General features: G+C 43.1%; 1 protein-coding gene across 2 annotated transcripts in view; it reads left to right on the top strand.

Annotated features, from left to right (window-relative positions):
- The window catches only part of MORN2 (MORN repeat containing 2), a 217,613-nt gene that overhangs the window by 128,166 nt on the left and 74,066 nt on the right, over nt 1–15,381 (top strand). The gene's annotated exons all lie outside the window — the stretch shown is intronic.

Below are 15,381 nucleotides of genomic sequence, written 5' to 3'. Positions count from 1 at the left end.
CATTCCAGTATTTGCCATAAAAATATCCTCGTTTTTTGACTGTACAGAAAATATAGGGAAAAGAGAGGGAGTTTCAATTTTATGGTTGGCAGGGGACGTGGAGACTACCTCTATCTTATCACTAATAGAAGCTATGCAATTAGCACCAGCCGAAACCGCCTTGAAGATCTTAAGATCAGCTGGTAATGCTACTGGATTCATAGCTTTTTGGCCATCCTTGAGGAGAGGAAGTCGAGCGGAATCCAATTCTACTTGAGCACTTGGAGAACTCTTTTTGGGGATCTCCATCCGGTTAACAAGCGTATGAGGGCAATCAGACACTGGACCGTTCTTACTTTGCAGAAGCACTTTCAAGATTTGAGTTACCGTGTCAAAAATACACTCAGAACCTCCAACAAATTTTTCAAGTTTCTCAGAATTGAAGCTAATATAGATTCCAAAGAAAATAACGAATTGGAAATTAACCTCCCATCAATACTTGGAGACCCCTCAGCTAAGTTGTTCAAAATTGGGCCAGAACAAGAAGTAAAATTTAATTGAGCAGGGGAAAAATCCAATTTATTAGAGGGTGTACTACTTAAAGGACCCGTGCTAGAAATAGTTATAACTTCATTTGAATTAGGGATACCCCTAGATTTCCCCTGCAGGGATATCATCCGATCCTTGTGAGCTGTTAAATCAATGTCAGGTAATGTAAAGTCACTTTCTAGGACGGGCAGGTTAACTGGCTTAACTGACAAAGGGCTAGTGTTCACTATAACTTTGGGAACTTCCCTAAGAGACTCTTGGGAGGGAATAATACTATCGAATTTCAAAACCTTACCACCCGCAAACTCAAAAGGAGAGTTCTGTCCCAGTTGTAAGTCATTTGAAATCAAGCATGAACCCCTTACTATTTCGGGGCTAAGAGGTATTAACAGAGATTGACTAGGAACCAAACTCAGGCAAGAGGAAACATTAATAACCATATTAGCGGCTTCTGGAACATTATAATCAGGACCCTCGCTCGAAGGTTGCAACTCAAATGACTTGTCTTTCCCTTTATCCCATAAGTTGAAAAGCTGACACTGGCCTTTCAGTTGCATAGAGGACGTAATTTTATTGCGTAAAGGGTTAGATTTCGTTTTAGACCCAGATTTCCCTACTAAGAGGCGACCAGAACGCAGTTTTTTAGCCGTCATGAGAAAAATGTACAGAAGATAAAAATAGGGTTAAAACTCCCCAAGGTGCAATATTAGCCTGTAAGAGAAAATAACAAACAACAGTTAACCAAAAATCAAAGGGAGGGGGCCCAGCCCAGCCTAATTCAGCCTCTGACGGCCTCAGACGGTCCCGCCCTTGTCCCGGGCTTCTCCCGACGCGCTCCCGCGTTGCGGTACCAAATGAAAGGTTTATAGCTGCGCTGAGGGGGGGGAGGAGCCAGCAGGGAGAGCGGGTCAGCTGATGAAAATGCCGAGGGTCAGGCGCTCCTGGGACTGGTAGTCCTGCGCCTGCCCTCGCTCGCAGCCCTGCACTCACCACCGCCTCAGGAGCACAATCAGAATAGTTATCAGCAAGCTTTAGACTTCGCAGCACAGCGCACTTCAGGCAGCGCCGTCCAAGATAACCAAAAGCGATGCGGGACCCGCGGAGCGGGTTCCGCGAGGAGTGGAATGATAAAAAGAACAGGAAGAGCGGGTCCTACGTGCTCGCAGTCCAGTACTCCTTCAGGTTAAAAAATCAGCAACAGGTGAGCAATCCAACAGGGAGACAAACGAGCTGGTTTTTAGCTGCGCTGAGGCGGGGGAGGAGCCAGCAGGGAGAGCGGGTCAGCTGATGAAAATGCCGAGGGTCAGGCGCTCCTGGGACTGGTAGTCCTGCGCCTGCCCTCGCTCGCAGCCCTGCACTCACCACCGCCTCAGGAGCACAATCAGAATAGTTATCAGCAAGCTTTAGACTTCGCAGCACAGCGCACTTCAGGCAGCGCCGTCCAAGATAACCAAAAGCGATGCGGGACCCGCGGAGCGGGTTCCGCGAGGAGTGGAATGATAAAAAGAACAGGAAGAGCGGGTCCTACGTGCTCGCAGTCCAGTACTCCTTCAGGTTAAAAAATCAGCAACAGGTGAGCAATCCAACAGGGAGACAAACGAGCTGGTTTTTAGCTGCGCTGAGGCGGGGGAGGAGCCAGCAGGGAGAGCGGGTCAGCTGATGAAAATGCCGAGGGTCAGGCGCTCCTGGGACTGGTAGTCCTGCGCCTGCCCTCGCTCGCAGCCCTGCACTCACCACCGCCTCAGGAGCACAATCAGAATAGTTATCAGCAAGCTTTAGACTTCGCAGCACAGCGCACTTCAGGCAGCGCCGTCCAAGATAACCAAAAGCGATGCGGGACCCGCGGAGCGGGTTCCGCGAGGAGTGGAATGATAAAAAGAACAGGAAGAGCGGGTCCTACGTGCTCGCAGTCCAGTACTCCTTCAGGTTAAAAAATCAGCAACAGGTGACTATCTGTAGTGTTGTCACTGGGTTACTGTATGTGTTCACAAATGCTTCACACACTGCCTCTGAGATAAGCCTGTCTGCTCGTGCTAAGCTACCAAGGGGGTGAGCAGGGGTTATTTTAGGTGTGTACCCCCTTAGCCTGACTAGACGCAAGGGTCCCTGTTTGGTCAAAGGTACCTACCTCTGCCAACTAGAGACCCCCAAATCTAACACTGGCATTAGAAGTCTGCAAGCTTTTAGAGTGCAGCTGTCCAATTAGCTTCACTCTCTGGGAAATGTAGAAGCAAAAAAGAAACAGGAGGGATTTTCTTGCATTTTGTTTGGCACAACATGAGTGTAGGAATTGAGCGCTTCTGCCAAGGATGCCCATTGTACCAAAATAGCAGTATTTCTGGGGTGGCAGTGCAAATAAACACATTCATACTTCTATTGCCAACAGTAGGAGTAGGGGTGCCTGGTTAACAGGGTCTGAAGAGTCTCAGCCCTCTAGAAAAAGTTTGACTCCTGAAAGAGTGTTTCCCCTCCTTTGCACACACTCAAAGGCTGCTGCAGAGAGGAGTCCAGCTGCCCAGACCCCAGTTACTGCAGACGAGCATGTCCTCGCACATGTCTGCAAGAAAGGAAGCACATTTCATTGAGCAGCAGTGGCATGATTTACTTTGCTGAAGCCAAGAGGAGGAGAGAGGGGTGAGGTATTCAATCTGTGGCGTTCATCATATATGTATTGTCACTGCCATATGCCGGTATGTAAATGTAAATGTCATGGTATTTATAGAGCGCACTATCACCAGACGGTCACCTTGCGGTGTCGCCTATTCGGCTTCCTGGCGCTGATACTCCTACCGCTGTGGAACCCCTCCTGGCTTTCCCTGTGAAGTGTCCACTGGGCACCCCCAGGGTGATGCCAGGCATCCTTAGCGCTGTTGGGGCCGGTGTGGAGGCTAAGCAAGCTATTGCCCAGAGTTGCAGCGTGGGGCCCGTGATTAGAATAGGCACCGAGGCGAGAATTAACAGGTCCGAGGAAATTGAGCCCGAGACCCCGCCGAGGCGGGAATCGAACCCTGGTCCCCTGGCCAGAACTCTGCATCAGGGTCTGCCGCTCTAACCATTGAGCCACACTCCTCCACTAGGTATGGGACTGCTTAGTTGACACAGGTGCTGTTCAAGCTGAGTTAAGGTTACCATTTGGGCTATAAATGTGGATACACTTCTGCTATTATTTCGCTGCTATTCTGGAACAACTTAAATTATTTTATGCACGTTTTCACAGAAAATGTAACTCGCTTTCAAATGGGCTTATTCCATGTGGACCACCTTTAGCCAATAGAGGCTTGTACGCAAATAGCACTTTGCATGCTGAGATGTCTGAGCCTTAGAATGATAAAAAACAAAATACAATATGCTTTAAGAACATTAGCCAGGAGGGGTTCATAGGATGGGTTCACATGGCATGGTCTTACTTGGCAACAATGGGTGTTCATGACTAACCCAAAAGATATACAAATAGGTTATTGGTATACCTAGTTTCCTCGAGGGATAATTTAGTTATCTAATTGACACTAAACAGGCTGAATATGTAAATAATAGGGGTTCAAATAAGTGCAGAGGATTTGCAGATGGGCAATTTTGCCTCTTTTGATTAAACCAATCAGTTAACACTTAAGTATGCCTTTAATTATTCTTGTTGTAGTCTAACTGTCTATTTATTATTAATAAAGTGCAGCATATGCCAAAGCTTCTTGACTCACAAAGGACTCATAAAGGAGAAGAATACTAAACAAAGTAACTAAGTATTGTAAGCCTGCTTAATAAAATACATTTTCAAAGGTTTTTTAAAGGATAGGGTAATAGGTAGATACCTTAGTTCCAAAGGGAGTTTATTCTAGTCTTTTTTATCACTGTAGGAAAAAGGATGCCGCCGAAAGGAACGGTCGTAATACGACTAGGAGTGGAAAGTAAAAAGTTGCCAGAGACACGAAGATGTAGAGAAGAGGCATATCGATAAAACGTTCTAGCTAGGATAATAGTAGATTTGTGGTGCACTGTCCTGTGGTGTATTTGCGCCTGATATAATTCTGAATTTGGTCACATGCTGTGTTTTACAAATGTGAACGTACAGTGGCTTTTCAGTTCTACATAACTGGCTGTGACACCAATTCTGGCATGTCACTTCTTGCAATGTCACCAGTCATGACTCAGGCCCCAACGGGTACATTTAGGAACTGTTCTTGGTTTTCACCGCAGCATTCCCCTACTAGTTCCCTTTCCCGCTCCCCAACGTGTGCAGAATATCACTAGAGCACTGTTAACGCTACTGCAGAACTCACCCAGATTACAAGCATAGACACTGACATGTACTGCTCCACGCTGATTCCAGCTTAGCTCCACATTGAATGATTGGTGTCATCAGTGGACCTGCTCTTCCCCCATACAAGGTGGATTTGCCAGCACTACTAACTGAAACATGATGACATACATTTGTCATGCCCCTGGGTTGCCCCTTTCTGGATACTAGGCTTTCACTGCATGTACTGGCCCCACAGTCTCCATTGGCTTTCCTTACAGAGAGGTCACAATTAGGCCACACCAGACATGATTCTGGATTCTCCCCTCAGGTCAACTGGTGTAATTTGGTGTGCTCTGGAGTGACTGGTTCTAAGACTGGGATCGTACGTAAGGTTGGTTTGGACGTCCCTACAGCTAGCACTACTGATTGTCTCTGTGGCACCTGTGGAAATAATTCACTATGTTTTGGACCTGAATTCTACCCCGTCTGGCATAATATTATCAGTAAAGTCCAGGCTGGCCATGCTATGGGGGGGGGGGTCCCAGCATATAGCTGGGTCTCAACTGAGGTGGCAAAGTGAGCTAAAGAACGATGATGGATTCAACCCCTGTGACTGGGGGTGAGTGTCTGAAACGTTTCAGCGCTCCGTCCATCATCTACTTATATTTGCTAGGTCCTCCAGGTGACACAAGATGGGCCGAATTATGAGTCTTCTGATACCTTTACGCTTGCTAAACACAGTAGACGGTGAGATTTGCTGTGGATGGCCTTTACTGTTAGTTTTGAGGGATCAGCTACATCTGAGCCACCTACTTCAACATCCATACCTTCCTCCTTGACCTTGAGTAACTATCAGTAGGGGATACCAGAAGCAGGACAAGTCCTCCTTTGGTCTGCGATGCTCTGAAAATGCTGATATTGAGCCACAATCCCTGATAGATTCTGCATACTCAGATCATCCGGCAGAAGATAAAGAATAGGTCAAGCCACTACTGCTAAACATGTAAAAGCCTAACTTCTTTGGAAAGATTAACCCTTTCCAGCTTCAAATGGAGCACATTTGGGAGCATTTAGATAAGCAATGTACCCTCAATTACAATACTAAATGGAGCATCTCAAATATCAAGGAATACCCAGCCACTAAAAACGAAAGAATTATTTCATAAGAAGAAGGGGCTGGAGTAAACCAGAGCCAGAATGAGTATTTGGAAGCTTATTCAAAGCAAAATACCGTGTATCTTAGGAGTGCCGGAGTCAATAGACACTAGGGAGAGAAAGACATTAAACAAAATTCCGCTAATGGATTTATTTGATAGGTCAACTCACCACTGTTTATTTTGGAACAGTACACTGTTCTCTGATGCCAAGACCTTCACCTGGCACATCTGCACGGCCAATAAACGTTAGCACCTTAGCAGCACAATCTGGTACACAAAGGCTCTACTATCTCCATCTTCCTAGACTTTACTCTGGCTATGCACCATGCAAGACGAGCATTCACAATAGTAAAAAAAAAGGTCCAACAAGCCAATACCTCCTTGGCAATAATCTGTCCTGGTCTACTGAAAGATCCCATTATACAGGGGAAGCCATATCTTCTCTGACCCCAAGCAGACAGCTATCTTCCTTAAAAAGCATTCAGGGAGTTTCCCAGTGTGTCAACTTGATAGAGTTAATTGGGGCTTTTCTTGGCTCAGTGACGCGGAGTCCTATTTCTGCAACAATGCTATACTACCCAATGATATGCTACTTTTGTGCCCTATTTAACAGAATCCTTGCAGACTATAGATGTTTCTGTGTTCTCCCATTTGCTGACTTGCTTAGTTGATAACACATGATGTGTGGACTGTGCCTCTCATAGAACCCTATCACCGACTTTGACTCCAAATGCAAGACTGGGGCTATAGCAGGCTCAAAAGACTGGTATGTGTTCCATTTGGCTATGGAACCTAGTTCTCTATTGTTTGCCTTGGTTACTGTGCCTAGGTTGTAGAAATACAGTTGCCCTAAACGGAATTTTAGAGGACTCCATGTTATTCTCTTTGCTATGCGTTACAATACCACTGCACATATGGAATGCAGTAATGCATTGCCTGGTATTTTTTCCAGGTACTTTTCCTGGTTGGTAGGTGCATTATTATTGGTCTTGATTCCATGATGTGCATAGCATGCTCTGTTTTTTTTCCTTCTTTTTTTGCAAATTCATCCTCAGCCTACTAAAGGGATACGCCGATTTGGTTCAGTGATAGGGGGGTGTTTTGTTCAGTGGCAAGTTATGCACTATAAGTAAGTAATTCTAATGTACTGGTAAGTAAGTGATACTAAAGTAGTGGTGTGTCAAGAATGTTACGTGGGGTCAGGAATGCCAAATGGAGCCTGCTAGGCGGGCCTGTGCCTGTGACAATTTCGGGCGCCCGGGATGGGTGACAGAATCAGTAGTGCAAAGTGCCAGTTGTAAGTACATGGACTGTACTTTAAGGTCTTACGAACAGGCAACCTAGTGGCAGGGATCCCTAAGGTGCGATGTGCTGATTTGAAAGAATAGTCCCGGATTCACAGCTGGTTGCATAACAGGGTCCTGGGTTGATATTACCGAGTTCTGGACCCTTCGGATTTGCTCCGTAGGTTAAAGTGCTGATTGCTGTTTGTCCCTCAGTGTCAGTGTTTCTTAATCCACCTCGGTTAAGACAGGTGTTCAAAAGTGCCAACAACAGTAAACAATAAACAGTAACATTGTATTTGATCCAGACCTCAACTGAGATCAACAAATACAGAATTAAAATTATTATTAAAACTCTTAAAAATGATTAGGTGAGAAACTTTTGCTTTTAAGACACACTATAAGATGTACAGTAGCAATATTCTACCCCCTAACCATACAACATTCGATAAGGATAAAATAAAATAGGATCTTCTGATAGTGCTTATAACTTAAAACGGCTTCAGAAAGCTTTTTAAAAACTTAAACAAGTTATGGCAAACAAATTCATTAACAGGAGAGTTACACAATGTAATTAAATCTTGGGCCAAGAATGCATTATACTTTAATTGAATTGGAGTTATATAACGTTGTCGAGCTGCTACTATACTCACATTGGGACATATTAGTAAAACGTGCAGCACATCTTGTTGGCTTCATTTGCATAACTCACATACGCCTTTGGGGTTATAAGTACCTTCCCTACTAGCTAAAAATTTTGCTAAAGATAGTATACCCTAACGTAAGAGTAGGATGCAACACCTTACTCCGTGCTCTAATTGAAAATACAAATAGGGAGCATAGGTTTTAAATTCAGTTTGTTCTGCAAACACTTTATAATGCTTCAATTGACTGCAATGTTCTTTATCAGATTCATAACTGATTCTAGGGGCCGGATGTTTTAAAAACAATTTCAAGTGTGCTGGGGACCACTCCTGTAAAAGTGCAACCGTGCATTGAGAAACCTCGAAGGCTTTCAACATATTCCTATTAAAAGTATACCCAGACGCTTCCTCTCTAAAAGTCTCCAATTTTAACAGATGTCTTAAGGTATCTGGCGCCGCATGTAAGAAATTGTACGGCCACCTAATGATATTCGAAATTACTCTGGCTGAGATTCCTGTTACCGATAGCTCAAGACGTAGGGCTTGAACTGGTACCGACTGCGACACTTTTAACAATTTTCGAAGAATGGTTCCTTCCTTTGCTTTTATAGATTGCCATGTTATAATTTGTGTATATTCCATGGCATATGATAAAATCAGAGGGTTTTTCATACCGTAAACCTCCAACATTGGTGTAAAGTGTCTATTTCCCATGGAGAGGTACAGTCTCTGTAAAGCCCCAACGTGTGATTCTGCCTTCAGACTCAGGTGTTGGAGGTGGGCTGTATCTAGCAGATTAGAAGTAAAAATACAACCCAAATAAACATACTCTCTTACAGTCTCTATCGGTTTGTCTCCTAAGGACCAAATATAAGGTAAGGGCTTCCTTCTGCCACTGAAGGGGAGTGCTTTAGTTTTATTAATATTTGGCTCCAGAAAGTTTTCAGTTGCATAAAGGTTTAATTCATTCAAGGATCTTTGTAGGCCTATCGGGGCCTGATCGAGTATAACGTTGTCATCGGCATACATTAAATAAAGTATATCAACTTGAGCTAATTTTGGAGGGTTATTTTTAATTTGCAAAAGACGCCCCAGGAGATCGCTAATGTAGATGGAAAATAATAGGGGAGCTAATAAGCATCCCTGTTTCAGCCCATTCTGTGAAGGAATGGGTTTGGTTAGGCCTTTTTCTCCCCCCATTTGGACTCTGCACCATGTTGATGTGTGAAGGGAGAATATTATTGTTAAGAGATCTTTGGGAATCCCCATTTTAGCCAATTTTCTCCATAGCGTTGATCTGTCTACACTATCGAATGCCGTCGAAAAATCTATAAAAGCACAATATAAAATGTGGGCATTTAACTTAACAAACTTATCAAGCACTGTTTGGAACACAGCAATATTGTCCAATGTAGAATGCTTTGGGCGAAACCCAGCCTGATACATGGGGATCACTTTTCTTGAAAAAGCCTAGTCTTTTAAGTGTTCTAAAAGACAAACAGCAAAAATCTTGCCGGAGGTGTTGAGAGGAGCTATTTGTCTTTAATTTGCAGGATTTGTTCATGCGCCTTTTTAAAAAAAAAAAAAAATCTATATCTTTTTATTAATAGAAGAAAAACAAGAGGAAATAGTACACATATCGGGCATCATACAAATAGGGTACTTTACAATGGTGAGCAGGCGTATAAACCAATGTGATAAAATCAAGCACAGAGTATGAAATGTCAACATTAATAGGTATGTGAAAGAAGAAAAACAATACGATCAACAACCCCGTGAAGCTGATACCTTCAAGGCCCGTCCACCCATGACTCAGGATAATTAAGACTAGAAAAGACACCCAGAAATGTGGAAAGAATCGAATCAGGATAGGCAAACACCTCTCGTATAAAGGGGAAAGGAAAGAAAAAGGCCATAGAACTAAACAAGGACAAAACAAAAAAAAACAACATTCCCCCCACCCTGCACCTCTGCAATGGCTATGGCCTGACCCCACTAGCAGCGTGCCTGTCGCCCAAAAACTAAGACCTAAAAGAAGGAAAGAGTGGAGGAGGAGATGTTATACAGGCTCCCGGTCTCCCGTATTCCCCGCCAGAAGCAAACCACCCCTGAGCATAGTCAAAACATTATATAAGCAGCGATTACAAGCAAAACAAACCGGGGAAGTTTACAAAAAACGCCCGACTCCCGCATCATTATAAGCTGCAAATCCCGTTTCAAATGAAGTCTTTATATTAAACCCAGACAATAAAACTCATCCCTGGCCCTTGCGATCTTTCGTGCAAGCTCTCTCCGCTCGAACCGCCATCTTGACAGGAGAATCAAAACGTTCAAGAAAGTCAAAACCAATATAGTAGGATCGAATCCACAGTTGCAGTACTCGAAGTCCCCAAACCAAACGAAGATATCCGTCTATCAGCAGTAAGTCACGAAAACGTAGTGGAACCAACTGGGATGGGAAGAATGATAAATCAGTCTGATAGGCACTGAGGACGTTGTCCAGGAGTATAAGATCGGCTGTGTCCATCTTGGGCGGTATCGCCATTGAGAATGATGAATTTTTGGTAGTTCCGAGTTCGTAAGCTGTTATTCGGGAGCTAACAGAAAACACCAGATCTGGTTTCCGTATGGGGCCTTCTGTCTCAGGCGAGATCTGCTTCGCGGGTAACACGGCGTGTTTCAAATCTGGCAAAGGGTCGTAGTCCGGTCTCAAGCACACATTTTCAGCTGTTACGACCATTTTATGGATGATGGCGGTGACTTGCAAGTGAAGCGCCCCAATGGCGGCCATTACGGTCTGCAGCGATGGCGTACAGTCCGCCCGCTCCATCTCGTCTCGCAAAGCGACAAATCAGATCTGTAACCCCGGAGGTCGACTACCCTGGGGCGGCAGGCACAGGCGGGGTAGACGGTAACGATGTGCACCCGTTAAACTCGTAGTCTCAACACCATCGCTGCCAGCGAGGATCCGAATCCGTCGACCCCGGGGGGTCAGCAGGGTCTTCGGGCAACAGACCCTCGTCCACAGCTACCGGTGCTTCTTGCCGCCGTACACTTGGTATCAACCTGACCACAGTACCACCATCCAAACCGGTCAGGATATTTTCCACTTCGGGAGACCGGACGCCGCCAGGGTCCCGCAGCCGATGTTGTTCAACTCCAACCCGGATGGGTCAGAAATCAAGGCCCCGGCTTCCACGCTGGGTTAGGCCGAGAATGAAAACACGGCGTAGCTTCACCATTCGAGATGCTAAAAAGCTCGGGATTGCAGTTTTAGGCTCAGCGACACTTCAGCCACACGGGAGTCCGGTGCGAATTCAGGATCGATATCAGGATTTCATTAGATTTTCTTCCGTTATTTGATTCAGACCTAAAGTTGAACAGATCTTGGCTGCTTAACTGCTTTAAAGAGATAGAAGGTTTAAAACTAATTTTATCGAATGATATTGATTTGGTTCTCCCAATAAGATCATTAAATGGGCAACGAACAAGGGTAAAGTTTTACTCTAAAATAATTGCTAATCTAGTTCTACAACAAGCGGAAGTTTTTCAATGTAGAGGAATTGACGTGTTACCTTATGTTAATAGTGATCTGTGTATTTCCTCCAGTGAAAGAAATGCAAAGTTGGCTTCTGGGCAGGATGATTATCTTACCTGCAATAAAGATCTAAAAATTTGGGTCTCCAGAGGTAAACGAATGGTCTCTCAGGTACTCCCTTTACCTGATAGCACAGATATTCCTTTAACAGAAGACAATCAGATGTGGAACTGGTTACCAGGAGTGTTATCAAAGACCACTTCGAATAACCCACGACTATTTTCACATCTTTAACACTCACTTAAAAATTGTCTCCTGGAATGCCGCTGGTTTGTCCAATTGCCCAGAGAAATTTGATTTTCTATTCTCTTTAAATGCAGATGTGCTATGTATCCAGGAAACATGGAGTAAAAATCTCCCATATGGAGGGAAAGATTATTTTGTCCTGGAGGCCCCTGCGATTCCCTCAAAAAAAGGCCACGCAAAAGGTGGAATTGCCTGTTTGTTATCTAATACTTTACAATGGCAATTCTCCCACTATACGGACGTTAGTAACCTTTTCCAAGCCAAAACCATTACTAATCTAGCCTCAGCAGGCAAACGGTCTTCGTTTATAATTTTAAATGCTTATATTCCCCCTGAAGATAATTTTATCACAGTTCTAAAGCGTATGTTTTCCTATGTTAAACAATTATTAGAGGTCGATCACCCCCCATATATATTACTGGTGGGGGACTTAAATAGCAAAGTGTCTAATTTCACTTTAGACATGTTTAGAAATAAATCTAAGGAAGAAGCATACAATATACCTCGAGCACTCCTGCCTACTAAAATAAAAACTAATAAAAGAGGTAAGATTCTCCTTGAGGAACTTAGTTACCTAGAGGGGCTTATCATAAATGGCAGGATGCCTTCTGATACTCCTGCTAACTATACACATGGATCCGTTAGGGGTGAATCCATTTTGGATTACGTAATTACGGACTACGATACGTTCTCTTTTATTAAAGATATGGTGATCTCTCACTCTTCCTTGAGTGACCATAAAATTATTAGTATAACTGTCTCATTAATTCCCCCTGAAATTAATTCCTGGTCCTTAAAGAATAGAGGTCTTTCTATAAAGTGTAAGTCAGGTAGATGTTATTGGGGATCTACCAATATGAAGGATGTACAAAATATTCTTGCCCAAACGTTACTAGAACTAGATCACTGGCAAGGTATGGAATTCCTTCAACTTGAAAATCTCCTCAAAAAAGTCACCGCGATGGCTAAGATATCAGGAAATCCTAGAAAGACATATTTCTCTCCTAGTCCACTACTAATATTAAATAAGGAGATAAATAAACTTGTTAGGAAACAATATCTTAATAGATCTGGGGAAAATGAGCATCAGTTAGCCGTATTAAAAAGAAGGAGGGTAAGATTGAGATCTAAGATAAAAAGAGAAAAAGAAGATTCTCTATGGATCAAGTTAAGAGAGGCTTCGACCTACAATAAAGCTAGAGAATTCTGGTCCATAATAAGGAAAGGATGTGGCTCAATAACAACTCCCACTCCCATCGCTATTTCAGAAGATGTCTGGACTCTATTTGTGTCTACCTTATATGCACCTAATGGTGCAGGGGGGATACATGGGATCCAGGCTCAAATAGTGACCATAATATGGAACTTCCTACAGAGAAATCCATAGCTACCGTGATAAAGAGTATGCGCTCTTCCGGAGCTATGGGTCCTGACGAACTGCCCATGTCTATAATTAAGCAAGATGTTACCATCTGGAGTAGGATTCTTCTTCCAGTTTTTCTAGCATGCTTTAAATCACGAACAGTCCCCGACTCTTGGAAGGGAAGTATATTAATCCCTATATTTAAAAAGGGTGATCGGGACAAACCTTCTAACTATCGTCTAATAGCCTTATTAGACTCAATAGGAAAAATTTTCGCTAAACTTCTTTTAATGTTAATAATGGAATGGGCAGACCGAAATTGTATTTTACCCATGGAACAGACAGGATTTCGAAAAGAGCATGGAACTTTAGACAATTTGACACTATTACAGGTGATTATGGATAAATATGCTCGTGTTCGAGGTGGTGGCGTATACGTAGCATTCATAGATTTCTCCACGGCGTTTGACAAGGTGGATCGTCCAACGCTGTGGAGAAAGTTGGCTGCATTGGGTATGCCAGGATATTTACTCGAACTAGTTAAGTCTCTACACTCGAATACATGGTGTAAGGTGCTACAAGGTGGAGAGCGGGGTCTTTCTCATTCCATCCCCTCTCTGAATGGATTAAAACAAGGGTGTATATTGGCGCCCATATTGTTTTCCTTGTATACGGCCGACCTTCCATCTTCCATTGCAGTCTGTGAGGGATTAGCACCATCAATTGGAGGGTCAGCCATATCGATTCTAATGTATGCGGACGATATACTGGTTTTAGATTTGACCCCGAAGGGTCTATCTAATTATCTAATCGTCTACATGCATTGAACCAATTTGCTGAAGCACACTATATGAAAATTAATAGTTCGAAAAGTAAAATTATGTGCATCTTTGGTAAGAAGAAATGTAGGTCTGGTAGTTATAATTGGACCATTAGCGGACAAAAACTCGAGGTGGTTAAAACCTATACCTTTTTAGGTAAAATAATATCTGCTAATCTTAGTGAGAAGCCCCACATTGAACATAACTCACGTAAAGCGCTGGCCCATGGTACGGGGTTATGTACTTTGTATAACGCTACCGGGAAGAGGCATTTCTCCCTCTTCCTGGATGTATTTAGAGCGAAAATTCCCGCAACTCTTCTATATGGAATTGAACTAGTGGAGTTGAAACAATGGGGTTTTATGCAAAAAATGGAAGGAAAGGTACTAAGAAAAATTTCTTCTCTTAACACAGCATGTTCTACATCCTCATGCAGGTTGGAATTCAGACTCCGAAGTTGTTGGGTACAGGGGTTGGCTGCCCTTGTAAGATGGGTAGCCTGTTTGGCCAGAGGTAAACCGGGTTCCTTAAGAGAAATTATTAAAAAGGAACTCCTGGGCAACTTTAACGAGTACTCGCAGTTGGTAAAAAACTTTAGAAAAGCGGTATCTCTGCTTGAATTGGATGAAAGTATGTTATTTTTACTTTCACCATCTGAGCTAAAGCTTAAACTAAAAAGTACATCCTGGGAACTCTGTTATAAGTTAGATATACTTGCGCAACCTAGACAAAAAGAAAGGGAAGCCCTGGTAAAAACATATATCCCAAAATTAGCCCAACAATATCTCATTTGGAATATTCCCCATAGTGTCCGTAGATTATGGTACCTTTTAAGACATAATTTGCTTCCACTCAATATACTTTTAGCAAAATGGTACGGGGTATCTCCTCTATGCAATTTCTGTAATAATGCTGTACAGGATCGTAATCACGTCTTGTTTGTTTGTCCTGCATTGCGCCCATTGCGCATCAAATGGTTAAAACCAATTTGTTTACAATTGGGAATTGTAAATGTAAAAATGTTCTTCCATGCACTTTATTCCCCCCCAAATGAAATGTTTTGTTCCAGAATTTTTAAATTTTTTAAAGGGATTTTAGATATTTATTAATGAAGTACAGGGAGACGTTGATGATTGCGCTACTCGCAGATATGTACTGTTTTTTTTTCTTTCTTGCTTTATGTCGTCATTTATTCGTTATTTGTATGTATAATTGTGTGTATAATTTTATGTGGCCCTCAACGAGAGCCAAAACATAATAAATAAACTTTGAAACTTTGAGTAGGGATAAAAATGTTCCCCAGACCAGCGTTTTTTTGTAAAACTTTGATAGGGATCATATCTGGTCCCATCTCTGCTGAAGACCTGGCGGAGGAAATCAGAATAGAGATCTGAGCGGCTGAAATTTTCATTGGTTCCTGTTCGGGTTGTTTCTTCAGTGCTTGATCCTGTCCGGGGAAAAAGAGGTGATGATGATTAGATTTATAGAGCCTTAGTATATACTTTTC

Source organism: Lissotriton helveticus, chromosome 6 (assembly GCF_964261635.1).
Source record: "Lissotriton helveticus chromosome 6, aLisHel1.1, whole genome shotgun sequence".
Lineage (NCBI taxonomy): Eukaryota > Metazoa > Chordata > Amphibia > Caudata > Salamandridae > Lissotriton > Lissotriton helveticus.
Note: the sequence above shows the minus strand (reverse complement) of the source record. Positions and strands in the feature narration are given on the sequence as shown.